This window comes from Adiantum capillus-veneris, chromosome 23 (assembly GCF_014529385.1).
Source record: "Adiantum capillus-veneris isolate H3 chromosome 23, ASM1452938v2, whole genome shotgun sequence".
Taxonomy (NCBI): Eukaryota; Viridiplantae; Streptophyta; class Polypodiopsida; order Polypodiales; family Pteridaceae; genus Adiantum; species Adiantum capillus-veneris.
In genome coordinates this window covers 137,712,646-137,721,435 of record NC_140953.1, presented here as the reverse complement: position 1 = coordinate 137,721,435, position 8,790 = coordinate 137,712,646, and the positions used below count along the sequence as shown (strand labels likewise).

The following is an 8,790-nucleotide window of genomic DNA, read 5'->3' as shown; positions in this document are numbered from 1 at the left end:
GTCAGAGTATTAATTCGACCAGGCACAAAGGAATTTTTGAATTTTTTGCTTCCAAGGTTTAGAGTTGCTATCTGGTCTTCAATGCAGGCCCATAACCTGAATCCCCTTTTTTCCATAGTTTGTAATTTGGCTGAAATTCAGAGATCGGCTTTTTATTTTGTGTATAGTCAAAGAAATTGTAATACCATTGCGGGACATTTCCACCCAACTAAAGCTAATGTACCACTTTTCTACAAGCCCTTTGAGCAGACCAATGTACCTTATGATGCTTTCAACACTTTGTTGATTGATGACACATTACATAAGGGTTTACTTAATCCATCCGACACTACTATATCCCCACCTTCATTTGAAGGGCATCTTCACGATTTTTACCGAGAGGACATTTTGGTCCCATACCTACAAGCAATGTACTTAAGCCCATCGAGCACATCTGAATTTGTACTTACAAATGTACTTAGTAATTCATTGATTATACGTTAAATTGATATTGTCAATTTGTCTATGTGTTTTGAATACTCAGAGAGAGAGAGTGAGAGAGAGAGAGAGAGAGAGAGAGAGAGAGAGCCTTGAGCAAACACTTGATATTAAGATTAAACTAGTAAAAAATGCTACATTTTGTTGAAGCCATTCAGGGATGGTTACATGGGCACAATTTGAATACGGCCAGAGAGATCTCCACAGAAAAAATGATTCTCCCTTCGTTGCATTACTCTTTGTCCGTCTAGCAAGAAAGAAAAGTTTACGAAGTCAATGTCGGCAGCCTCCTCCACTATGTCATGTCGAAGTTGCAAAACATTGCATTGCTGCCTTATTGTAATTACTGTCATAAGATTTAGGTTTTTGTCCACCACTTCCACGTCTATGACAACATTGTTTGCCAAACTTGCTGCCTCTTGATCCGTAGGCACTTAGCAACCTTCAACAATGTGAGAATGCTTGTACTAAAAGGAGATTATTAATATCTGTGTCACAAGCATATACTTGACAATGAAAGTGTCAAGAGAAATCTCGTAACATATGCCATCTGTTTCTTTCACATACCACCCTCGATCAAGAAGCTTATCACACAAGAGGGAATCAAATGATTTGCAGAGCAGCATTGTTTTAGCAACATGTACTTTGCAGGTGTGAAATAACTCAACAAAGAGACCAATAGGACAAAAATTTGCAAGTTTCACCAATTTAGTGGGTACAGAGTTTCGGAGAGACCTCTGAACATCCCTATAGAGCCTGCTCCTCAATGCCTCACTCATTTTTGTGTCGGGAACATGCCAATCCACGAAGTTCCAATTGGTTGGTAGTGGAACCTTCACCAACACTCCTCTCTGATTCCTTTGATTGAGTTGGTAGAAATGGTCATAGAAGAAAATACCCTTGTCTACCAGGATTTTGCTAGTTCTGCCAGCATATTGCAAGACTCCAATATGAGCATGGGTCACAGAGATGAGACCTATAATGCACTCCAGTGGCTCCCATTCCTCATATGACGAAGGATAAACATCTGTGAATGTAATAGAATAGAAATAAATACAAACATCTATATAACCTAATTATATACATGTGATAAGAGAAGAAAAAAACAGATTCTCATTTGAAATTAAGATAACATTTATAGAGGAGTGCTAAATAATTAACTTACAGTTGCATCGTGGATTATGCACCATGGAGACATTGCCGCCATTAGCAATCACATCAGAGTGAGTGAAAACATGTTGAACAAAGACTTCTTTCACAGTCTTCTTACCGACCTCGACTTTGAAATCCAGAACTCTTGCTTTCCATGCAAAACAAAATATGTTTGTTGCTTTCGAGCTTTTTCTCCTTCTTGGCTGCATAAGAACCCAAGAACCTTTGCTTATCCTCTACTCTTGCCACCTATTATTTGTAGTGAGAGAGTTTGAGATTGAGATAGTGCTTATGCTACTACATGGTCTTCTTGGCACACTAATGGTGAGGTTGGTTGGGGACAGTGTAGAGCAACCTCTAGAACTTCTTGGGCGGGTAGAAGACGAAGCCATAGGTAAAATGGAGGGAGAATGAAGTTTGAAAGCCTTTCATAAAGGTAGTGGATATCTTTTAATGAAGGGAGAGAGCTAGCTATCAATTAGTAGTCAGGTGTCGACCTTGACGGCTACTAGCAGTGGGCCCTACTTTGTAAAACCAGGAAGTTACCTTACGAAAATGGAACAAAACTCAATATTTTAAAATGTTTTATTTCATTTTTGTGTTTCTTTCCATGTATTTCTACGCTACATAAGGTTGTTGCTCATTGGCTGCACCTTCTTTTCTCTCTCTTCAATAAGGCCCTCCAAATGACCTCCAAAATTTCCTAATGCTCCACCCAAGCACTCTTGTTATTCTCATTAGGAATCTATTCTAATGAAATACTCACTATGTTCATGCTATTTCCGCTACACACAAGCTACTAGGCCATTAAATGTTACATTGGTATCAGAGCACAAGGTTTCTCTTTTCTTGCTCAAGAAGGGAGGTCCTCAAGCTAGCTATAAATGGTTGGTATTATTTATTGCATGTGAGTAAGTAGAATAGGGATTTTTTAGACTTGCAGTGCGCCTACCTTTGTGCAGTTAACGGGGCATCACCTTCAAGAGCTATGGTCTTAATAGTGGAGTCCTACGGGGCTTGCCTACAACTTAACCACTATTGAGCTAATAGAAGCTTGACAGGAGCTGGTGCTGTTTTGGTGTTGAACAACCCTCTCTTCTATTCCTTGCAATTAATGGTATTCAAGCCACGGGTACAGTAGCTTGAGTGCTTTTTCTAAAGGGTTAAAGAGGAGTAGCAACTAGGGCTTGAAGTGCCAAGTACACCTAAAAAGTTTACACCTAAAAGTTGTTAGAATGGATGAAAATAGTAAAAAGAGTGAAATTAGTGTGGATAAATTTCATTTTGCTAATGAGCAGGCTACTAATGATGCCCCGATTGTGGGACGCATGTCTAACCTCACCATCCTATCTTATTGCAGTTTTAGCGAGAACCACGATTAATTTGTCAAACCATGGGACGAAGTTGACTTGACTAGTGCATAGAGGCTACAAGAGGTTGTCAATCTCTCGGAAAACAACTAACAACTCACATCTAACTCAAGCTACACTCAAGTGACTGAAATCACCAAAAGCCAATCGCTCATCGGCAAGCAAATCACATCCATTATAGCATCAAATGACATCCAAACATAATGAAACTTCTAGGACAAGTTTATAAGACCTAAGCACACATGCCTATGGCCTCAAACCTCAGTTTAGGTCAAGTTCTAGAATCACGATTATCAACAGCAGTGGATTTTTGACCTAGTCATTTTCGACCCAGAACGCATCTAAATGCTTAGCAATGATGCCCCAATACCCCGTCTATGCTTAGGTTTCGATTTAAAAGTGTAAATTTCTAGTTATGATGAAATTAGGCTACGAGTCGATGATGCCAAAAGCTACAAAATACTGTGAACTGATTACGTCAATGAGTAGAGCTCTTACCTGCGGTTGCAATGCAACAAACACAATCTCAATGAACTGATTACGTCAATGAGTAGAGCTCTTACCTGCGGTTGCAATGCAACAAACACAATCTCAATGTGACAACCGGAGAGGGAGTAGGAAGCACGAGAAGGAGAAAAGTGAGAGCCATTAGCTCACGCTGTGTATTTCTTATCCAAAAACTTATAAAAAACTTACAAAAATTGGCTTTTATATCTTAGCCAAGGTTTTTAAGTGGTCAAAACTAATAATCTGGAGTTCTACCAAAGCTGGAAATTGGCTGGCTGATACAATTTGGAAGCTTGTAGCCTTGGCTCATTAATTACAAAGTTTACCAAGAAAATAGGAGTTACAATATTCTCGATTTATCAAAATAATAATTTTTTTACAAGGAGAACTCTAAAAAATGGTGTCCGCGTTAGCTTGCTGCTAACATTCCCCCTCTCCTCGCCTGTGTTGTCCCTTGACACAGCTTTATGGGCTAAAGTAGTCTTCGGGTTGACGGCGGGCGAGGCGGTCTTTAAGTGCTTCCAGTGCCTTTTGGTATTTGATTCTTCGTTCTTTGTCAGGCACTTGCAAAAATTGCATGGTGACTTGGTTTTTCAGTTCCACTGCTGAGTAGCCTACAAATCCTGATGTGAGGTTGCTTATCACTGGCGCAAATATCTTCATTCACCAGGTGAAGAATCCAGTGTAGAATGCTTCTTCAAAGGCTAGCATATTATGCGAGGGCAAGAACATGCATCTGGCATAGAATCTGTAAAGGATTTCTTCTGAAGGTTGCCCACTCAGATCGTAGCATAGGCCTTTGTTCCCTTCCAAGAATGAGAGCCATGGGGCTCCTGTCTGCTCAGGCTCATTCAAAACCTGTATGCATGTGAGTAGCATCCTGCAGATCTTATATAGCATTGCTAAGGAGAGATCTGGCAGACTCTAGAAGAATGACATGGCGCCCGTTAGGGTTTTCACCATGTATTCTTCCGTCGTTGACCTCTCTCTAGAGCTGGCAGCATGGGGAAGTTGAGACAAGTTGGCCTCTTCTTCTATATTGCTTCATGCACTTGCCATGTCCTTACTCTAGGTACATGACAAAATGTTGGATCTTTTTGTAAGGCTGCAGGTGCTCTTGTGAATAGAATCAAGTATCTTGAATTCTTGTTCAGCCAGCTTAACCTTTACTTTGGGTGGTCTTTATCTGCGCCATCTTCTTGCATATCCTTGTACAACCTTTCTTTTACCTGTAAAAGTTCTACCTTGATGAGAGGGTACGGCATGGATAATTGTGCCATTGAGCGTTGATTTGATTGGGAGTGAGTTGAGTGACGTTGACAGAGTGTAAAACTCTCAACTCCCAATCCATAGCGGCCTTTCACTGCTCATCCACCTCTAAGGTGATCTTCTCCTTCAGTGCTTCTTCTTCAGCTTTTGACAGCTGGACCATTGGCACTGTATCTTCATCTGTAATGTGGACCTAAAAGTCTTCGTCGCCACTCGGCTTTGCTGTGGAGTGCGTCTCAAATTTAGCAAACGAGACCGAGGGAATGTCTATTTGGGGCGGCTCTGAAGTGCCTGCCTCTTCCTGTGTGTCGGGCTTTCCATCTCTAAGGAGTTGATTTATGTGCTTGAGTTCTGCTATCTCCTTTAGGAGATCCTCCTCTGTTTGAACCCGCATCAGTGCCAGGTCTTTGTGTTGTGACTGTTCAAGCTTTAATTCCAACTCTAAATCCCTATTTTTCTTTTCAAGTGTGTTGTACACTTCATATGTCCCCTTGATCAAGGCCACGGCTGGATTTTCTCTGATTTGCCGCAAGAAAATGGCATGATCATTGATTCTCTATTCGGAATATTGCAGAGAAGTGTTGGCTACATCTAATTGCACTTGAATTTTCTGAGCTGACAGAGAGGTGGTAAGAAGTTCATTCGTCCCTTCTGTCAGCTGCTCGTCTTTCACCTTGCAGGAATCAGATAATTTAGTGAGGAGGTCACCTAACTCCTCCATTTCCTTTTGTTGTTTGTCCCTGGCTATCTGATGCTATTCCGCTTCTGTCTTTAGCTCTTGCACTTGCCTTTGGAGATGAGTGATAATAATCATCCTGTCTTCGAGCTCTCCTTGAAGAGCATCGATGACCATTTCGAGTTCCTTGGCCTTTGTGTTGCGATTTAAGGCTGCTGAGTGGAGTTTCTCCGTCATGTCTTGCATCTGCCTTGCATACTCGTTTACTTGCAAAATAACTTCGTCATTGGACTGCCACTCCTCTTGTCTTGCTAGTTGGGATGTGCCTGTAGCCTCTTGTGTTGCTTCTTGTTGTGTTGTAAGTGTTGGTGGTTCTATAGAGGTAGATGGTTGTTCTTCTCCTTGGCCATCCTGAGGCTTTGATGCCTCGACAGTTTCTAACTTAGTGGAAGTAGATGGTGTGGTCTCAACCCTTACCGTCTCTTCAGGTGCTGGCCTTTCTGCCTCTCTGGCTTGGGCTCTGTCTCATGTGTAGTGGTATGCTCTTTTTTTGTATCTACCTCCTTATCAGTTTCTTACACCGGCTTTTGAGTTTCTTTGGTTGCCTGCTCCGGTTTTGGCTCGGCTTCTTTTTCCTCATGTCCTTCAGTGTGGTTAGCTTTTTGTGTAGCTTCTGTTTGATGGGTGAATTTAGAATCTTTTCCTTTTTTTGGTCTCTGCTTCTTCATTGGTATCTTCGCCTGGCGGTGATGGTGGTGGGATAGGCATGGGATGGTCCTGTTGTTCCGGTGGCGGTGAGGTGGGTCGGGGAGATGCCTGGCTTTTCTCTTGAGTAGCCTCTTCCTTAGCTTTCTTTGCCGCTACGTCTACCTCTTTTAGCTTTAGGGCTTCGGCCTCTTGGTACATTCTTTCTAAATAATCTTTTGGATCCTCGGCCTCTTTTCTTGTATGATGCTTTGTTCGAAGTCCTTTCAGTCCTATGGGTACCCACTTTTCTGGGTCCTTTCCTTGTGCTTTCCTACTGCACTGGTAAGCCCGTTTTTCTCTTTTGAAACGTGCTTGTTTTTGAGCTGGCTCCTCTTGGTGGGCAGCCACAACTTTATTCTTCATCTCTTCCCTCCTAGCTCTCTTTTCTTCGTTGTGAGAGCTTTTGCTGCTGTGCCGCTCTAATGAGCTGTCATCTAATTCATCACCTGATTTAAAAGATCTTTTACCTGATCTTGTAGCTCTTGGAGAGGGTTGTGCTGCCAAGATCCATGTATTTTGATCCGGGGCAAGTGATAGGTTATCAGCCATGCCAATAGCATGATAGGCTATTCTTGTCAACGCTTTTGGCACACCCAAGTATGTTACTTTACCCTCCTTCTTGGTGCTCTTTAAGGTTGTCAAGACATACTGCACGTGTTCCACATCGTGCCTTGTTGTTGACTTCAGAACCTGAGTGAAGGTGGTGGCCACGGCATGATTTGGTGTCGTGTACCTTGGTGGCCTTTTTGCCAGGAAATGGAAGTGTTGATGCTACAAACGGGCTGGCTCTTCCACCTGTTTGTGGATGAGAGCGGCGAATGTAGCCACTGTTGTCTCCTTGGTAAATGTGCCTGCGATCTTCCTGTCTCTTGCCTGCATGGTCATTCCTTAAGTGGCCAGTCTGAGTGCCTCTACCACTATTTCCTTTTTAGTTACTACCTCGACCTTGTTCCCTTGGGTGTCTGATATTTTGGCGGTTTCGTCTTCTTTGATTGTGGACAGAAGCTTGTAAGCTTTCTGAAAGTCCACTCCGCAAGGCTCTTGTCCGTAGAAATGTCTGAGCCCCAACCTGTGGTTAGCCTCTTTGGTTTTTGGCTTTGCAGCTACATCATAGACCTCTTTAGGCAGGAGCTGCAACTCCACCTGATACCCTTCTTCACTCTTGAATCTTCCAGTGAAGACCGTGGTGTGGTGTTCTTCCAGCTGATGCTTTTGCCGCCTTGATTGGCTCGGGGTCCAGTTGATACGCAGGCAGTTCTTGTAGTTTCTCTTTTTGGTTTAGCTTCTTCTTGGCCTTCTCTGTGGCTTGCATTGCTCCTGTTCAGTGAATAGAGTGCAAAGTTAGCAGATTTGTTGGATTTTTCTATGGAATGTCCTTTTAGACTGAAATGCTGATAATCTGGTTCAAATTGCTTCAAATCAATTTTTGAACAAGCAAAGATGCATAAAATCATGCAAGGAACAAAACTGTACGGTCAAAATAAAAATTTGCAACCAAAGTAAATAATCGCGATTATTTACAGCTGAAGAAAATTTTCAACTTTTTGCAAACTTAGCTTTATAGGCTTGAAGTATATGCCAATTACATGCTCTGAGTGAAATATGGGCTCATTTGGATGCAAAGGTTGAAAATGGTACCAAATTTTCGCTTTAGGTATCTGAAACAGTAGATATAAATGAAAATTGAGATTTTGAAATCCAAATTGATTCAAAGTTGGCTAGTGGGCTCATCACAACATGTACTTTGGATGTATGATGGCCAAATATCAAAATTTTCCAATTTTGATCAAAAACTAAATAATCGTGATTATTAACTTTTCTTCCAAAATTGACAATTTTTGGCACAAATTAGTTCTAGGCATGGTATAGACCTTGGTATAATATATGAGGTGATTTGGATCAAGAAAAGTTGTTCATAACCCATATTTTGGCTTGCAAAGACTTCTTTGCGTTTTTTTGCTATTTTAGAAGTAATGGGTGGTCATTTTGGCTCATACTTGATTTTTGGCATGTAATAGGTGTGTACACATGATAGGTGAGGTGATTTGACAATTTCCAAGCAAAAATGATGCAAAAGTAAATAATCGCGATTATTTACTTAAGTGACAAAAACTTTGTAAAACTCACAAATTTTGACCTAGATACGTTTCATACACCTAATACAAGTCCTAAATTGAATTTGGTCAAGTTTGGTCATGCCGGCATCACTTTGTGCTCTGTCGACTCTGAAATCACCGTTTTTTGCGATTACTCTGTCTGTTGGGTTGGTCGGTCAACTTTGAGGCTTTGGACTTGTCCGTAACATAGTCATGAAGCTACCTGTCCAATTCTGGCTCATTTGGAGTCAGTTTAGCCTCGTATGTCGAATTTGACGCTTTGTAACGTTTGAGCCATTTTCTGCTTTTCGAGGGCCTTGCTTGATGGATTTCACCAAACCAATCATATACATTGTATATGGTCCTCATTAGCAAGCCATCTGTGGAGTCATGTCGAAATTCTGGCATTTGCCAAAAACCTAACTTTTCTATTGGGGACCCCCTTGACCGTAGCCAAATGGTCATCTCATGGTATAGAAAGGTTCTATTATGCTAG

The 8,790-nt window shown here is 41.5% G+C and overlaps 1 pseudogene; it reads right to left on the bottom strand.

The window, feature by feature from the left end:
- Nucleotides 1–944: 944 nt before the first annotated feature.
- On the bottom strand, nucleotides 945–2,021 carry LOC147428678 (uncharacterized; annotated as a pseudogene).
- Between the last annotated feature and the right edge of the window lie 6,769 nt (nucleotides 2,022–8,790).